The 19,668-nt window shown below is 45.2% G+C and overlaps 1 long non-coding RNA gene across 1 annotated transcript; it reads left to right on the forward strand.

Annotated features, from left to right (window-relative positions):
• The first annotated feature begins 215 nt into the window (after positions 1-215).
• On the forward strand, positions 216-15,385 carry LOC140489149 (uncharacterized). Its single transcript, XR_011963099.1, has 3 exons — positions 216-779; positions 5,955-6,061; positions 11,908-15,385. It is a non-coding gene; the product is annotated as an uncharacterized lncRNA (long non-coding RNA).
• The last annotated feature ends 4,283 nt before the right edge of the window (positions 15,386-19,668 follow it).

Raw genomic sequence — 19,668 nt, forward strand, 5'->3', positions numbered from 1 at the left:
CAGGGACGGGAAGTGGTGGCATGGATCTGTTAACAGTAACTCCATGAGAATGAGGAGGGTGTACATTAGGGGCAGCAGAGTCAGAACGGTAGGAGAGAGTAAGTGGGCTGGAGGGTAACAGCTTTGGGGGAAGAAAGGGGAAAAAGGTATTCCAGAGAAACTAGAATTGTCTGTTCTGAATTTCTAATCTGTGCATATTCCTTTACACAGGGTGCTAGATGGTGAAGATTTGCAGGCTGAAATCTCAAAATCATGTGCAGATCGTGATTTAGTTAACCAGCATTTGAAGAACCAAAGATGGAGAATCACTCAGACAAAATCCTGCAACACTCTCCCTCCCAGCATTGTCGGTCTATCTGCACCAAATGGACTGTGAATGGTTCAAGACAGCAGCTCACTACCACCTTCTCATCCCCAATGATGGGGTATAAATGCTGGCTGAGCCAGTGATGCCCATATCCTGGAAATGGGTTCGATCTCTAGTTGCTGAACCCCGGTTGATGTTACTGCAGGATGATGAGGGACGCTGAGTGTGTCCTCCAGGAAGAGCACCATCACATTACCCCTGCCTACACCCACGTAATAACACAGCAGCATCGCTGGTATAAAAGGCAGTGAAGCCCAAAGAAGACTGAAATATAGTTCTTCAAGGTAAAGTCATGAAAGCGGATTGGAACACAGCAAGAACAGAAGACTGAGCTGGATGGTCAGCTGTTTCCCATTGAATGGTGGAGCCAGATTCAAAGGCCGAATGGCCTTCTCCTGCTGCTATCTCCCAGGTATGTATATAGTCATGGGCCCCAGGTAGGAAGAAATAGTCAGGGCAGGGATTCTGCAGGAGATTGCACTTCCACCTTAGTTTTCAGTGAGGGATGGTTTGATGGATTTTATTTAACATTTGTCTTTAACGCCAGGTTTGTGAATTTGTTTTTTTTTAACGTACAAGTTTATTCCACAATAAATAAAATTAAAGAATCGAAACTATCTGCTTATAACAGCTTTTAAAATTTCAAATGCCCTTTTAACAAAATCCTGTCTACTCCCGGACCCCATCACTTTTCAGTTACTCAAACTCCAGGGAAATATTCCTTCCCTCTCTGAACCTTTGGTTTGATTTAACTACTTTCAGTTCTCGTTCTGTGAGCTGTGACGCATTTTTCTCCCATTTCTCCTACCCAGAAGTGTTATCTCACACAGCTGAGCAACCTTCCCACCATCAACATCATTATTCCATTATTTTGTTTTTGTTAACGTACAATCACCAGCAGGAGCACACCAGTGTCATCAGTTGAATATTTCCAAACAAAGCCCATTATGGGCAAAGCAAACCATTACAAGTGACACAGTGGGAAGGGGCTAAATCAAAGTAGAGTTGGGGTTGAGGGGGTGGCGGTGGTGGTGAAGATAAAGCACTGTATCCTCTGCGGTGCCCACCTCTATCTAATGGCATAGAGAGCATTGATACACTCCACATGCCCCTCCTCCAAGGCGACCCTGAGAATATTCTTTATCCTCAATCATAGAATATAATCCCTACAGTGTGGAAGGAGAGAATTGGTCCATCAAATCCCACCAACCATCTGAAGAACATCCCGCCCAGAGCACTCCATCCCTGTAACACTGCATTTCCCATGGCTGATTCACTTAGTCTGCAAATTCTGAACACTGTGGACAATTTATGACGACCGATCCACCTAACCTGCATATCTTTGAATTGTGGGAGAAAACCAGCGCACATGGAGGGGACCCACACTATTATGGGGAGAATGTGGATACCCCACATAGGCCGTTGACCAAAGCTGGACTCTAACCTTTTACCTGGTGCTGTGAGACAGCAGTGCTATGATCACAATTTAAATCAATACAGATGAACCCTACTCCTTGTCACATTGCTGTTTGTGGTGACCTACTGCCCAGAGAGGCATCCTGAGGTTCAGAAAGTGACAATATAAATTCAGTCAACTCCAGCCCAGTTAATGTGGTTAACAACAACAACGTCAATACTCCAGCAGTGTCATCATGTACAAGGTCCACTCCTGACTCTGATGGACAGTAACTGCAGAATCAGAGTCCTGCAGTGATGTGTGAACTCTACACCACACGGAGCAGGGGGATGACCACTTCCCTGTGTACACTCACTGGGCTCTCAGTCATGTTGAGTCTCAGCAAATCCCTTGTCACACAGAGAGGGAAACAGCTCCTACCCAGTGTGAACCCGCTGGTGTCTCAGGGAGTCAGGATGAAACACTGAATCCCCTCTCATACACTGACCATCTGAATGGTCTCTCCCCTGTGTGGGCTCACTGGGGTCTCAGGGGGTCAGGATGAATCACTGAATCCCCTCTCCCACAGTGACCATCTGAATGGCCTCTCCCCTGTGTGGGCTCACTGGGGTCTCAGGGGGTCAGGATGAATCACTGAATCCCCTCTCCCACAGTGACCATCTGAATGGTCTCTCCCCTGTGTGGGCTCACTGGGGTCTCAGGGGGTCAGGATGAATCACTGAATCCCCTCTCCCACAGTGACCATCTGAATGGTCTCTCCCCTGTGTGGGCTCACTGGGGTCTCAGCAGGTGGTGCATTTGAGTGAATCTCTCCCCACATTGGGAGCAAGTGAATGGTCATTCTCCAGAGTGAGCTCGCTGGTGTTTCAGCAGATCAGAGGACTGAGTGAATCCTTTCCCACACATGGAGCAGGTGAAGGATCTAAATCCATTGTGCACCCTCTGGTGTCTCAGCAGATTGTAAGATCGAGTAAATCCCTTCCCATACGTGAGGCAGGTGAACAGCCTCTCCCCAGTGTGAATGTGTCAGTGAGTGTCCCACTGGGAGGGGTAATTAAATTTCTTCCCACAGTCCCCACATTTACACAGCTTCGCCCTGGTCCAGTTACATTGGTGTCTTCCCAGATCACATGACTGGTTAAATATTCAACAACATGCCTGACATGGGAATGATTTCTCTGAGCTAGGAATGCTGCTTTCCCCTTTTATATTACTGATAAGGATCAGGACCTGCAGAATTGGACGACTCTGCAGTTGATGTGATGTTAAAGCTGAGTTTTCCATCTGTGAACTCTCTCTCTCTGTGAAACAAGTTTTCCCTATCATTACTACAACTCCCCACACCAGCTCTCCCTTCAGCTCTCCTGAATGCCTAAATTTGGACTAATGCAAAGACCTCAGTAATGTGCTTTTCTCTCACTTGTTTCTGAAAGTAAATTGGAGCCATTTTGAATAAACGTATACACCTTACCAGCAGAACTCATGCCTACTCTGTCATTTACGATTTGTAACCTCTGGGAAATTTGTTACCATCTTCGATGACCGTTATAATGCTCTGCCCACTTCTCTGGAGCCAGGATAAGTCAATTCTAACAATTACCAATAGATTGTATCTGAACAGAATATCCCCACAACAGTAGGCGCTCTGACACTCAGTGCGCATCATTTAAGTTCTTTTTCTTAAAGCCCCTCATGTGTCTGGCAATCTAGCAATACAGTTGAAGATATTTTATACAGTAACCTTTCAGTCTCAATTGCCAGTTCCAGTCCATGAAGCAGCCAGTAACATGCCATAGTGACTTGAATTCTAACAGCAGCATTGCCTTGGCAGAAGAAATTTAGGAGAATGAAGCTGTCTTCTCTGGACTATCTAAACATGAAATACTTCAAATGAACAAAAATCTTAAAGAGATCAATATGGTAGACACAGCAAGGATGTGTGCCCTGGCTGGTGTGTCTGGAATGAAATCAGCACTAACTGTGGTATCTTTACCCAGCATCCCCTTTAGCTGCATACATGTTTAAGATTTATTTGCTGCTCTAATTCCACTCTCTTGATCACTCCCCTTTGTAACTTCTGTAATGTTGGCAGCCGTGCAAATTGATAACCTTTGATTTGATCCATCCCAAAACCTCTCTGTATCTGTGTCTCACTTTTGTTCACTGAGACCCTCATTCAATCTGATCTCTTTACAAACCCTGCCCTGATATTCCCTTCGAGTGCTCAGAATTAAATGTTCACAGAATTGTTAATGCTGAAAGGAGGCTGCTTAACTCATGAGCTCTCCAAAGGTAAGAGGGCTGAGAGGTAAATAAGAGGGGTGTGTGGGGTTGGTGGGATGGGAACTCGGAAGGCAATAGGTAGATGTAGATGGGAGGTAATGATGAGAGGGTGGAGTGGATAATTGGGAAGGAAGATGGACAGGTGGGACAGTTCAAGAGGCCAGTGTCGAGTTGGAGGGTTGGATCTGAGATAAGTTGGGGGGGAGGGGAGATGAGCAAACCTTGATGCCATGTGGTTGAAGGGTCCCAAGGTGGAAGAAAAGGTGTTATTACTCCAGGCTTCGGGTGACTGGGATTTGGCAATGGAGGCAGCCCAGAATCTGCATGTCCTTGGTGGAGTGGGGGAGGGCGTTGAAGTGGTCGTTGAGAGGGTGGTGGAGTTGTTTGGTGCATGTGTTCCAGAAATGTTCTCTGAATCAAGTTGACGTCCTGACTCCCCAATGTAGAGGAGACCACATCGAGAGCAAAGGATAAAATAGGTGAGGTATCTGGACGTGCAGGGAAATCTCTGCTGGATGTGGGAGGATCCTTTGGAGCCGTGGATTGACGTGAGGGGAAGGTGTGGGCACAGGTTTTACGCCTCTTGAACTGGCAAGCAAAGGTGCTGGGAGTGTAGGGTGGGTTGGTGGGGAGCATGGATCTAATGAGGGAGTCGCAGAGGAAATGGTCTTTGTGGAATGCTGAAAAGGGTGGGAAGGGAAATATATCTCTGATGGTGCGGTCTGATCGAAGGTGGTGGAACTGGTGGAATTGGGTTGTATCTGGGTGGAAGGTGAGAACTGGGGGGGGGGGGTTCTATCCTTGTTGCGGTTGGAGGTGTGGGGTTCAAGAGTAGAGGTGCAGGAAGTGGAGGAGATACACTGGAGAGCATTGTTGATCACAGGGGAGGGGAAATTGTGAATCCTTGAAAGAGGAGGCAATTTGGTATGTTCTGGAGTCTTCTGCCAGCTTGCATCAAGTTTCACTGGAACACTGCAGTAAGCTTGAGACAGAGATGTTGGCCAGGGAACAGTCTTGTGTGTTAAAATTGTAGGCAACTGGAAGCTCAGGGTCTGTTTTGCAGCAGGACTTCGATCATCAGCCACCATTTCCGCCACTGCCACTGAGATGCTGCCAGACACAGGTTCTTGTCCCCTCCATTAACAGCGATGCACCCTCCCAGCAAGATCATTCTCCACTCCTTTGTCTTTCCAAATGTTCCTGTCTCTCTTTGCACTCCATCTCAACCTATTATTTACTCTTTATCCCCTATCTCCTGCAGTCCAAAGATATGCAGGTTCAGTAAATTGGCCAAGCTACATTTCCCGTAGTGTTCTGGGATGCATAGTTTAGGTGCATTATTCAGGGGAAATGTAGAGTAATAGGGTCGGGGAATGGGTTTGGGTGGGATAATCGTCGGAGGGTGGGTGTGAGCGTGTTGGGCCGATGGCCCTGTTTCCACACGGGAGCTGGGAAAATTTAGAATTCCTACAATCGGATCTAAGGAAGGGTCACAGGTACCAGAATGACCCTTGGTGTGTGAAGGAGGTGGGAACAGGAAAGAGGGAGTGGCAGCGGAAACCAAATGAAATGTATCAGTTTAGACTGGGAGGGGTTTAATTACACTCTGTACAGGTCGCTAGTCCGGAATTAGAAACTCCTGCTCCAACGTTTGCAGCAAATGGGAAAATGTCTGTGGCCCTCAGGCAATGATAGGTCCTGGGTTATGGCCACCATCTTTATTGGGGGCAAGGTACAGCGAGGTGCATGGACATGTCCTCTTCCTGGATGGGGGCGGGGCGATTTGAAGAGGAGCATTTACACATCAGACACATACCAGGGAAATAATTGTCTTTGATATTCATCTTGCACTGACTGTGAGCTTTGTCTTGTGATTTTTTTTATCAGATATTAATTTAGAATAATTGAGACCGGGATCTCAAATGTATGTTTCTACAGTCAGCGGAGTCATCAGGATCAGAATATCATTGGCATTTAACTGTGGAACGAGAAAGGTTTGTCTGTTCTGTCTGTCGAAAAGTAGCTCATATTTTTAGGTAAAAACAATGTCCTGTGGCCCAACATTTCAACTCCCCTCCCACTCAGCAAGGACATGGAGGTCCTTGGCCTCCTTCACCGCCGCTCCCTCACCACCCGACGCCTGTAGGAAGAACGCCTCATCTTCCGCCTTTGAACACTTCAACCCGAAGGCATCAATGTAGACTTCACCAGTTTCCTCATTTCCCCTTCCCCCACCTCACCCCAGTTCCAAACTTCCAGCTCAGCACTGTCCCATGACTTGTCCTACCTGCCTATCTTCCTTTCCACCTATCCACTCCACCCTCCTCTCTGACCCATCACCTTCAGCATCACCCCACTCACCTATTGTAGTCTTTTCGACATTTTCCCCACCCTCACCCTCCTCCCATTTATCTCTCCACCCTGCAGGCACCCTGTCTCTGTTCCTGATGAAGGGCTTTTGCCCAAAACGTCGATTTTACTGCTCCTCGGATGCTGCCTGAACTACTGTGCTTTTCCAGAACTACCCTATTCCAGACTCTCATATTTTTGTCAAGCAAATAGCAGAAAGATGTACAAATTCATGGTTGGATCACCCTTGGGGTATGTGCTCTGTTCTGGGCCGTGCAGCCCGGGAAGGAGATATTGGTCTGAGAGGGAACATAGATTTATCCAAACTACACCTCGACTCTTTGCAGGAACTGTCATGTTTAGATCCAGTCAACCACTTCATGACTTTCACCTGTGAACTCCTTACTTTCAATTCCCTCTAAATTTCCCATAAAATTTCTTATGGACTCATATTCCAGTAACTTTTCAGGTGGAATTTTACAGATTCTGACAATTATCTGTTCATCCAGAAATGGCTGAAGGCCATGTTGACGCTGAGTGCTGCTTGGCTCAATGAGAATGTTTTGGAGTTGGGTGAAAACTTAGGGAGATGAGTCAGGGAGACGGTGACGCTGAAACTCAGTTTTAGTTCAGGCCATTCAGAATTTCGCATGATCCCAATGGGAACAGCCAATTTGTAAGCGACACTGCGGAGTATTTGTTAACAGTTTTTAAAGTAAAATATATCAGCTTAATTAAAGATTGGGGCTATTGATTACAATGGACATGTTTGAAGTGAAAGAAGGTTGAAAGCTCTTTTAAATTCTCTTAATGGGAGTAACTAGCTGAATCTAGAGAGACATTGAGACAGGAACCCTCAGACCCGTGCCGGGCTCCTCTTGTACAATGTGGGAAATAAGGGACGCTTCTAGTGTCCCTGACGGCAATGTGTGTAGGAAGTGTGTTCATCTGCACTACTGGGAAACTGCTTTTCAGACCTGGAGCTGTGAGTGGACTCACTGTGGACCATCTATGATACTGAGAATATTATGGACAGCACTGCAGGTGAGGGTTACACAGACACAAAGGGAATGGGTGATCATCCCATCAAGTTAAAGGCTCAGCAAGGGAGTGCAGAAGTCCCCAATGATCATACCCATCTCAAACAGATACTGTATACCGGTTGGAATTCTGTTGGGGGTGAATGGGTGGGGTGGTCTCTCGGGGAAATCAGCAACAGCCAGGGTCATAACACCACAGATAGCTCTGCTGCACCGAACAGGAGGAAAGACAGTTGCAGGGCTATAGTGACATGGGATCAATGGTCAGAGTAAGGGCAGGTACTTCAATGGCCACAGACATGAATCAAGGATGGCATGTTACCTCCCTGGTGCTAGGATCTGTAATAGCATGGAGTGGCTACAGTGTGTTCTGCAGCTGGAGGGTAAATAACCAATGGTTTTGGAACACACAGATACCAACGACATCGCGAAACAAAGAGATGAGGGCCTGAAATATGTATAAAGGAAAATCAGAGGTATATTAAAATGAAAAGTAATAATGTCAGACTTCCACCCAGTGCCACGTGCTAGTGAGAGCAGGAACAAGAGGATAGATCAGCTGGATGTGTGGCTGGAGAAATGGTGTACCAGAGAAGGGTTTAGATTTTCCAGGCACTGCGACCATTTCTGAGCTAGGTGAGACTTGTACCAGCCTGACTGGTTACCCCTGGGCAGGGCTGGGAGAAATCTCTTGGTGGGGTGATTGCCAGTTCCATTGGTGAGATTGTGACTAGTCTGGCAGAGGGTTGGGAACTAAAGAGTGGCTTAGATGGGCCAGATTCACGTCAAGGAATCGGAGATAGAGTATTCGTGATGCAGGCAACAGCTCAGAAAGACAAAGGAAAGGAGAATTAAATGAGGATTGAGTCCTCTTCATCCATCAGTCCTGCCATCCCAGGGGTGAGAGTCAACAAGATATGAAGCCTTGTAAATGTCTATGACTCTAAGTGCCTCAGCAAAATCGTGGAAATCTGCAATAAAAACAAAAAAAAAAATTGCTGGAGATCCTCAGCAGGTCTGGCAGCATCTGAAATGGTGACAGTTGCAGGAAACATTGCAGTTTTGAAGACGTTGTATAATGCCATCCCACAACGTCCACTACTCCAGGCAAAATGTCCTCAGCCCCTCCTAATGGTTCACATGTTTCAATACTGGCAGCACCCTTATAAATCTTTTCTGAACTTTTTCAGGTTTCCCAACATCTTTCCTACAGCAGGGAGACTAGAATGAAAAGCAGTCTGGGCATTCCAAAAGTGACTGAGCCGATAAACTGTACAACCGAACCATGATCTCCCAACTCCTATACTCAATGCACTGCCCAATAACAGCTAGCATAGAAAACAGCACCTTCACCGACCTGTCTACCTTCAGCCCCACTTTCAAGGAACTATCAAACCACTCTGCACAGTGTATTTGTTCGTCAACACTTCCCAGGAACTTGTTATTATGGTGCTGAGTACTATCTTCCTGAAATCAGGGAGACTAGAATTGAATGTAGTATTCTAAAACTGGCCTCACCAATGCCCTGTACAGCCACAACGTGACCTTCTAACTCTTATACTCAGTGACAGAATCCATACAGTGTGGAAGCAGCCCATTCAGCCCATGAGACCTTACCAAACATCGGAATAGCATCCCACCTGAACCATGTAACCCAGCATTACCCCCAGTTAATCCACCTAACCTGCACGTCTTTGGATTTTTTGAGGAAACCAGAGCGCCCAGAGGATGCCCGTGCAAACACACAGTGGGAGAATGTGCAAACACGACAGAATGGAATCGAGCCCAGGTCCCTTTATTGATGAGTGCACAGACCAATAAAGGTCAGCGTCCCAAATGCAGTCTTCAGCACCCACTCTCCCTGAAACTCGACTTTCCAGGAACTATGCAATTCTGAGCTCTTCAGAGGGATTGAAAGTGAGGAGGAGAAAACAGGAACAGGGTTGAGTTGTAGATCTATAAAATAACTCTCTGTTCCCCCCTCTCTGTTTCCCTCCCGATCTGTTCCACCCCCCGTTCTCTGATTCTCCCCTGCCTCTGCCTGTCCTCCCCTGCCCCCATCTCTGTTCTCACCTGTGCGACCACTCTCAATCCCCGCATCCTCTCTTTCCCCCCACCCTCAGCCCACCCTCTCTGCCGACTCTCCCCTCCCTCTCACCTAGTTCTGTATAACCCAACCACAGGGAAAGGACCTTGTCTATTTGCCCTACCCATGACCGGCTGATTTTATAAATCTCTATCAGGTCACCCCTCAGCCTCCGACGCTGCAGGGAAAACACCCTATCCAACGCTGGCAGCATCCTTGTAATTCTTTTCTGACCCCTTTCAAGTTTGAGAACATCCTTCCGATAAGAAGGAGACCAGAATTGCTGGAATATTTCAAAAATTGTCTAATCAATGTCCTGTACAGCCACAATATGACATCTCAACACCTATACTACATTCTCTGACCAATAAAGGAAAGCATACCAACTGCCGCCTTCACTATCCTATCCACCTGTGACTCTACTTTCGAGGAACTATGAACCTGCACTCCAAGGTCTCTTTGTTTCGCAGCACTCCCCAAGAACTTGCTATTAACTGTAAAAGTCCTGCTAAGGTTTGCTTTCCTAAAATGCAGTATCTCACATTTTTGTAAACTGAACGCCTCAGCCCATTCGCCCATCTGATCCAGATCCCGTTGTACTCTGAGGTAATCTTTTTCACTGTCCACTACACTTCCAATTTTGGTGTCATCTGCAAACATACTAAGAATGCATCTTATGTTCTCATCCAAACCATTGATATAAATGGCAAACAGTAGTGGATTCAGCACCGATCTTTGTGACATTCCTTTGGTCACAGGCCTCCAGCCTGAAAAGCATCACTCTACCACCACTCTCTGTCTTCGACCTTTGAACCAGTTCTATATTCAAATGGCTAGTTCTCCCAGTATTCCATGAGATCTATCCTTGCGACCCAATCTCCCATGAGGAACCTTGTCGAACGCCTTACTGAAGTCCATGAAGATCATGTTCACCGCTCTGCCCTCATCAATCCGCTTTGTTACTTCTTCAGTAAACTCAGTCCAGTTCATGAGACATGATTTCCCACGCACAAGGCTGTTATTGATATCCAGGACTTAACTCTGTACATTGGGGTCTGTGTCGCCCAGTTATAGGAGGTAATATTCTGGATAACGTTCACGTACACCAGCTTTGTGTTTGTGACTGTGTATTGAATCTTGTTAATAACACCAACACAGGTGAGTTCCTTTTGAAAGGCAGTCCCTATATCCCTACCCCCTCCCACCTGCTCTGTCTCCTCAATCCCCACCGTAGACAGTAAGTACGAGGAGCTCATGGAATTTCCATGTGTGAGGTTGAGCAAATCTTCCTTTCTTTCCACTAGCCCACTATGAAATGGTAGTAGTATGCTTTCCTCTGGACCAAGAGGATCGGGTTCAGAGTTTGGTAACAGCGGCTTTGAAGAGGATGATTGGAAAACCTGCCCAAGCCACCAGGCCATACTGTCTCCCAGCTGTCCCTGCCCGAGTCTCCAAACAGAACCTTCCTGTAGTTTCTCTCCTGTCAGACACTCCCATTGCTCAGTTTGTCCAGTATTCCCTCCTGCTGCTGCTCTGATCCTGTCCCTCACTGACCTGTCCATCCCCCAGTGTCCTCCACATTCATTCATTGTTTACAATCCCATTATTTCCCATCCTCCAGCCCCAGCCCCTCAACATTATTGGGCAGCAGCTGATAACAATCCTCCAGGCTCCTGTGTGATCGAGAGCATGTTCCATAGGAAGGGAGATCAGTGCACGGGCGCAGTGCTGACTAGTTGTTGGCGTATGTGAAGGGCGGGTCAGTGCCAGGGAGGGAGGCTGTGGATGTGTGGGATTAATCTGTCATTAGCAGCTCCCTTCCTTCTTTCTTCTGAGGACACGACCCAGGGGAATAGCCCTTTGCCTGGTGTCCTGACGAGTGGTCAAAGTATCAATGGGGGAGCATTTTGCAGCAAGTTGTCAGAACTCTTATCAATAGTCAGGATTGTTATGGAAAATGACAAGGATGGGCCTCCAATTAGAGTTCTAATTTGGTTAATTTTAGTTCAACCAGATATGATTTGGCCAGTGTGTGCAGAATGGTTCTCATCAGAGAATGGGGGTTCTGGGAGATGGGGGGAGGATTCACCAACACCCTGGAGGCTCCAAGTCAAACTCATTGATTTGGTTCTTAGTTTGCAGACAGCAGCTCGGAAACTGAATTCAAGGCGAGGAGAGAGATTGTGAGAACTGGGTGTGGAGAAAAGGAGGGATGAGATTGGTTTGGATTTCAGTTAACAAGAGAGAAATTGTGAGACTGAGATTTAAAGCTTTGGGGGAACAAGGAAACTACAATTTAATACTATCATTGTCTTATAAAGTTCCATCCTGTATTAACAATGGTGACTTGTTTTCTCTGTTGTAGGGTACAGAAAGGGTGGATTTGCGGATGAGAAATTCAAATTGAATTTCATGTTCAGATCTGATAGTTACTTGATCCGTGCCGATCTGAATATCATTGGCCTTTTCATCTGGAAGGAAAGGTGTGTATTCTGTCCGTGGGCGAATATTTCAAATCTCGGTGTGACTGCAAAAGTACTGAGACACAGCCAAGTCCATGTTAACGTGCTTTGAGGCTTTGAATGGAGGCTGGTTGTCAGTGTTATCTCCGTGGCAACGGCAGTTTAAAAAGTCTAGTTCAATTCAGCACTTTATATTTAAACAACACACCCCTCCCCAACACCTCCGTGGCTCAGTCAAGTACTTGACAGGTGTTTCAGTTTCGGTGGAGTTGTCTGTCAGGATTCTCATGTGGAGGAGCCGGTGATGGAATGGGGTGGACAAAGTTAAAAATCACACGACACTAGGTTATAGTCCAACAGGTTTATTAGGAAGCACTAGCTTTCCAAGCACGATGTAATTTTTAACTTTATCAGGTTCATCTCTATGCTGACAGACTTCTTCAGATAAGTACTTCAACAATTAAATAGGCCATATGTTCCCCACGCAATAGGTTTCCTCGAGCAGTGTAAACTGCTATTCTTGCCCTGGGGATAGCTGCTCATTTGTATACCCAGTCAAAATCCCATCAAGCTTTTTGTTGATCTTTAAAGTTGTTCTAATCTCCTAGTTTCTCCTTGGTCTTTGCCAATTTGTATCCCTTCTGTTTCAATTTGGTAGACTCCCTTATTTCCTTAGACACAAATGGCAGATTACTCCTTTTCCTATAGTCCTTCCTTTTCACTAATATATAATTTTGCTGTGCACTTTGAAAAATTACTGCCTTATCCTGTTATCGTCTACTTTGATTAAGCACAGGATCTTGGGATTGGATTTAATCTTCTAGCTTGCCATCTGTGTTATAAATTCAATCAGACTTCTCACAAGTCTTTTATCAGATTACGACGGGAGGCGATGTTACCTGGGTGTTTTGGTTTTCATTGTCAGAGACCTTGGCTTTTGTAAAAAATATAGAATAGATATTCACAACAGAGAATTTTGAATGCTGTGAATGTACTACGCAGTCTAAAACCATAAATCACTGTCTCCCCTCAGTTTAAAATTGCAAAATCATGATCTTCTACACACTTCCTCACTATCTAAGTTTGGAACGCTAATCCACCTGACAATCCTGCATTTTCCGAAAATCTCCTTTAGTGAAGGTGGTGAGTTTTGGATTCAGCTTTGCAGTTATTACCGTAAGAAGATAAGCACTGGGCACAGGAGAGGTAATGCAGCCCTTCGAACCAGCTCCACCATTTAATACGGTGATGATTGAGCTCACCTCGGCCTCAGCTGGATTTTCCCGCCTGCTCTCTCTCACCCTTCATCTCATTGCGAATTAAACATCTGTATCTCTTCATTAAATTTGCGCATTGCCCTGGCATCCACCACACTTTGAATAGGGAATTCCACAGATTCACAGCACATCGAGACAAGTACATTCTTCCTCATGAGAATAGAATAGAGTCCCTGTAGTGCAGAAACAAGGTATTCGTTCATCGATTCCACACCAACGCTAAAATGAGCATCCCATTCAGACCCATTCGTTCCTGTAACCCTGCTTTTGCAATGGCTAATGGTTTAACCTGCAAATGTATAGCAAATAAGTATGGCCAATTCACCTAACCTGCACTTCTTTGGACTGTGGGAGGAAACTGGAGCACCCAGAAGAAACCCACTCAGACATGGGGAGAGCGTGTAAACTCCACCCATTCGCCTATGGCTGGAATCAAACCCAGGTCCCTGAAGCTCTGAGGCAGCAGTGCTATCCACTGAGCCACCTCTGCTACAAATCTACTTTGCCTCATTAACCTCCCCACCCCCACAATTGGTTGAATCTATGTTGCTTATGTCAGAAATCAGGTTATGGAAGCAGATGTCTCAGTAAAACCCAATGACAGCCCATATGTCCTGCGTGTCTGAATGGGGATTCTATACACAACAACATCCAGCCCACACTTTCCAGAGATAGGGCTCCAGTGGCTTCATGGGGACTACAGCTCACACAATCCCTGAGGCAGGGACTACACGTGTGAGGGGAAACCCGGCACTGCACATGTACACATTGTGGGCCGATTTTGGAGCATGTGCTTTGGGGTTACGAGCGGAAAGTATTGCACACTGTGATTGGCTGGAGGAGGAATGCATCTGCTTGTAGTATTGATCTGTCGGTGCGTTAAAGTGTCATCACACCCATGTGGGACCAAGTTCCATCCCCAACTCATTGTAATGCTTGGAATCGACCAAGGGGAAACACAGAAGGATCTGACCCATTCTCCCAGACTGAAGGTTCCTCTTCTGTCAATGATCTGCCACCTCCCTTTCTATTTCCGTCTGTTGCATTCTACTGTTACATTATTGACTTGCAGCAACTGAAGGGAAAGGAAGTTAACCCAGAAAGGGTGCAGAGTCTAACCAGGGAGGGAATTGGTGGCATGGATCTGTTTATCAGTAACTCCATGAGAATAGGGAGGGTGTACATTAGTGGTAGCAGAGTCAGAACGGTGGGAGAGAGTAAGTGGACTGGAGGATTACAACTTTGGGGGGAGAAAGGGTCAAAAAATATTCTAGAGAAACTAGAATAGTCTGTTCTGAATTTCTATTCTGTGCATATTCCTTTACACAGGGTGCTAGATGGTAAAGATTTGCAGGCTGAAATCTCAAAATCATGTGCAGATTGTGATTAAGTTAACCAGCATTTGAAGAACCAAAGATGGAGAATCACTCAGACAAAACCCTACAACACTCCCCCTCCCAGCATTGTCGGTTTATCTGTGCCAAATGGACTGCGAGTGGTTCAAGATGGCAGTTCATGACCATCTTCTCAAGGGTATCTAGAGATGGGGAATAAATGTTGGCTGAGCCAGTGATGCCCATATCCTGGAAATGGTTCTATATCAACTTACTGAAACCCAGTTGATGTTATGGCAGGATGATGATGGACGCTGAGTGTATCCTCCAGGAGCAGCACCATCACATTACCCCTGCCTACACCCACACAGTAACACAGCAACGTCACTGGAAAAAAAGGCAGAGAAACCCAAGGAGGACTGAGATATAGTTCTTCGAGGTAAAGTCATCAAAGGGGATTGGAATACAGCAGGAACAGGAGACTGAGCTGGATAGTCAGCTGTTTCCCATTGAATGGTGGAGCAGGAACGAAAGGCCGAATGGTCTCCTCCTGCTGCTATCTCCCAGGTATGTATATAGCTATGGAGCCCGGGTAGGAAGGAGTGGGCAGGGCAGGGATTCTCCAGGAGATTGCACCTCCACATCAGTTTTCAGTGAGGGATGGTTTGATGGATGTTATTTAACATTTATCTTTAACACAAAGTTTGTGAATTTGTTTTTTTTTAAAGCAAATGTACAAGTTTATTCCACAATAAATAAAACTAAAAGAATCGAAACTATCTGCTTTTAAAATTTCAAATTCACTTGGGAACAAAATCCTGTCTACTCCTGGACACCACCACTTTCCAGTTACTCAAACTCCAGGGAAATATTCCCTCCCTGTCTGAGCCTTTGGTTTGATTTAACTACTTTTCAGTTCTCATTCTGTGAGTTGTGAAGCATTCTTTTTTCCCCATTTCTCTTATCCAGAAGTGTTATCACACACAGCTGAGCAACCTTCCCAGCACCAACATCATTATTCCATTATTTTGCTTTTTGTTAACATATAATCAACAGCGGTAGCACACCAGTGTCATCAGTTGAATATTTACAAACAAAGCCCATTATGTGCAAAGCAAACCATCACAAGTGACAGAGTGGGAAGGGACTAAATCAAAGTAGATTTGGGGGTGAGGGGGCAGCGGTGGAGATGAAGCACTGTATCCCCTGCGGTGCCCACCTCTATCTCAAGGAACCGAGAGCATTGATATACACCACATGCTCCTTCTCCAAGGACACCCTGCTGCGTCGCCTTTATCCTCAATCGTAGAATAGAATCCCTACAGTGTGTAATTTGTGACTGAAACTTTATTTTCCTGATCCTTGTGAGTGATGCCATCAGCAGAAACAGGTCCTGACCTGTGAGGAATTTCGGTTGGAGTATTTGTATTTACAAATTCATTCTCACCCTCACGTACAGTGTGAAATTGCTGTAAAACAAAAGGAATGGAATGAGTGAGAACCCACAGAAACACAAAGGCAGCGTTTGTACCTGAGCTGAATGAACCTGGCATGAGGAAAACGTGACGACAATCAAAGCTAGTTAGAGTCACACAATCCCTTAGGCACACAAACAGGCTATTCGGTCCATCGAGTCGGCAATGACCTGCTGTCTCACTCTACCCTCATAACCCCACATTAACCATGGCTAACCCAACCCACCAAAATTGTACACGACAGACCATGTTAGCATGGCTAATAGAGCAAACCTGCATATCTGTGGGAGGGTCACAGATTACATCCAAATGCTCAGAATTGTGGATGAAGGCTCACAAATACTTTTGTCTAATGCAAATGCTGTATTTTTCAAAATAAAATCTGGGGGGCACTGCAACCAGAAAGATTTCCAATTATCTCTAGAGGAAGAGAATTCAAAACTCGAGCCACTAACCCAGGGGGTGCAGTGTAAGTTACAGAGATCTGGGAACCATCAGAAATGTGACAGGTTGTGAGTAAGGTGGGGGTGAGACAAGGTCAAAAAGACAGTCTGTCACACGGGGGAAGGAAGGAGAGATTAAATAGCAGAAATGGTAGTCCCTCAAGGCCCCGGGGAATAGAGTTAGGGCTGGGAAAGATACAAGGAAACAAGGTGTGCAGCTGTCAAAGATATAAATTGAGAAAATAGAGTATAATAACGTAGAGGGCAGAGTTCACAGTCTGGTATTTTTGCTCTCATTGGTGAGTACAGAACGCCGTAAAGCTGGGGTAGTTCTCTGATAGCCAACACATACAGGATAGGCCAAGTGGCCTCGACTTGTGCTATAACTCTCTGATAATTTTATTGTGACATTTGGAATTCAGGTCAGATGAGGTTTAACTTCTCAAATTGGACTGGGGTTTAATATTCTGGAGAAATGTCAAATAAATCGCATTGATCCCATTCTGCAGACTTTAGTCCATAGCCCTGCATGTTACAGCATCTCAGTTACATCCATATCCTTTTATTCTAATGTGATGCATGTTACTGCCTCTATCAGCCCATCAGTGAGTTCCTGCTCCCCACCATCTCTGAGGGAAATGAATTCTCCCTTCCTCTTTTTTTTCTGAGAATTAACTTCAATCTAAAACCTTCAGTTCCTGACAGCTCTGTTAATGAATGGCTGTTTCCTTTCCACTTTTCCTGGATTCCTCAGCATTTTATTACTTCAATTAAATCTCAGCACATCTTCCTTGTATACACACCCCACCCCCAGCCTACCCAATCTTTCGTCAGAGCAGAATTTGTCCAATCTGAGTAACAATCTGATCAATCTCATCTGTACCCTCTCTGGTCAGAACACAACAACCCTGGAATGTGGGGACTAGGAGTGAGTGCAGGACTTTAGCCATGGTCAGACTAGTGTTCCTGACATTTCCAGTGTCACCTCCGTGTTCTTGTGGTTGTCGCTGACATAAGAAGTATCCTGGTTTTCCCGCATGGAAATGCATGTGCACTCCATGGGACTGTGATTCCCTGCCATGTGTTTATTGTTAACTAATCCTAAATTAACTTCAGATTTAAACAAGATTATCTGCTACCCACCAATCAACTTCTTTCATTATACTCAAGTCACCTTACTTCTTAAAATCTCTTTAAAATTATTGCTATCTAAACACAACAGAGTTTAATTTGATGAACAATTATTCAGGTGTATTCACTGTTACAATCACTTGAAGACTATCTTTACCTTCAGCTACATCTGGTGAATTGAACACTGATTGTAATTGTATGAATATCAAATGGACTTGGGTTTTATGCTAATTAATCCAGTCTGACATTCTTGTTGATTAATATCTTGCAGGGAACTGTCCTCAGAACTCCAGCTGTGCTTTGACTTCAATCACAACTGGATGTGGATGGACAGAGATCTTAGATCTGTTCTGTTGTTTCCTTTTGCTTTTCTCTGTCTATCACTTGCTGCTTGTGCTGTTTGGAATACAAGTAATCCTCTTTGGTAACTTCATCAGGTTAACAGCTCATTTTTAGGTATTCATGCTGCTGTTACTGGCATGCCCTCCTGAATTCTCACAGTTGATTGAGGATTGATCCTCTGGTTTGATGGTAAGAGGTAGGTTGGGGGATATGCTGGGCCGTGATTCTGCAAATTTTGTTGGCGTACAATTCTACTGCTATTAATGGAAGTAAAGAGCGAAACCCTTACACTGTAGGCCCTATATTCAAGAAGCTATATGCAGTATCATGAACACTGATAGGCCAAGAAATGAAATGAAGGACCATCACTGTACAATGATACAGGATCACAACTGCAGCAAGGGGAGATTAAGAGCCAACTTGACATAGGAGTAGGGAAAGAAGCAGCTGATCAGATTGTCTCCTTCATCGTCACAAAGGGACTCTGTGAGATTATTGTATTGTTGGAGGTGAGGATGGAGGAGGTTGGGGAGATAAAGAGCCCTTCAAAATAAACTAATCTGCCTGAGAGTTATGTGATCGACATGATTGCCATGCATTTAAAAGAAAGCTCATTGAAACTGTTTTTATTCACAAAAGATAACAAAACTGACACTGTTTCCAATCATCATCAGAAAAAAACCCGAGAATACACGGTTCCGAGATGGATGTTAATAGCCCATCAACATTCAAACTCCTGTAATCATTCAGCAAACTTATGCATGATTAATCAGTCCTGATGAACCAGAAAATCACTGTTCACTCTGTGCAGATAAACAGCGATGTGGGGAAGTACTGGCCGAGTGGTATTGTCGTGAGACAGTTAATCGAAAGTCCCAGGTAAAGTTCTGAAGACCTGGGTTCAAAGCCTGCTGCAGCAGATGGGGGAATTTGAATTCAATAAAAAAACCTCTGGAATTTCAGAATCTAATTGTGGCCATTAATCGGTTGTCAGAAAAACCTATCTGGTTCACTAATGCCCTTTCAGGATGGAAGCTGCCATCCTTAACTGGTCTGGCCTACATTGTGACCTCAGACCCACAGTAATGTGGTTGACTCTTACCTGCCCTCTGGGTAATTAGGGATGGGCAGTAAATGCTGCCGGGCCAGCGACACCCTCATCCTGTGAATGAATAAAGGAAAATAAAAGTCTCTACCCAGTGTGAATCTGTACATGTTCAACAATGTTGTGAACATTTCCAAAACTTAGTTCGCTATATACAAAACTTTATGAACATTACAACTGCCAAAATTATTGTTCACTCCTTGGCATGAACAAGAGAAAAAATATCCTTCTCCTGTGGTTATGAGTAAATTCCCTGATGTTTCAGTAGGATGGATGCCTGAGGGAATCCCTCCACCCCACACACAGAGCAGGTGAATAGTTTCTCCCCAGTCTGACTGGTTTGTCCAGTTTCCCGGTGGGATAGGTAAAGAGTTCCCTTCTGGCATTCCCTACATTTCCAGTCTCTCCCTGGTGTGGCTGCACTGGTGTTTTGCCATTTCAGATAAATGCTGGCAGACTCTTACACACACCGTGTAGGTGTGTTACTGCCCAGTCTAAATGCTGCTGTTTTCTGTTGGAAACCTTTTGATAATTTGGTACCAATGATCTGTTAGCGG

Source organism: Chiloscyllium punctatum, chromosome 18, assembly GCF_047496795.1.
Source record: "Chiloscyllium punctatum isolate Juve2018m chromosome 18, sChiPun1.3, whole genome shotgun sequence".
Taxonomy (NCBI): Eukaryota; Metazoa; Chordata; class Chondrichthyes; order Orectolobiformes; family Hemiscylliidae; genus Chiloscyllium; species Chiloscyllium punctatum.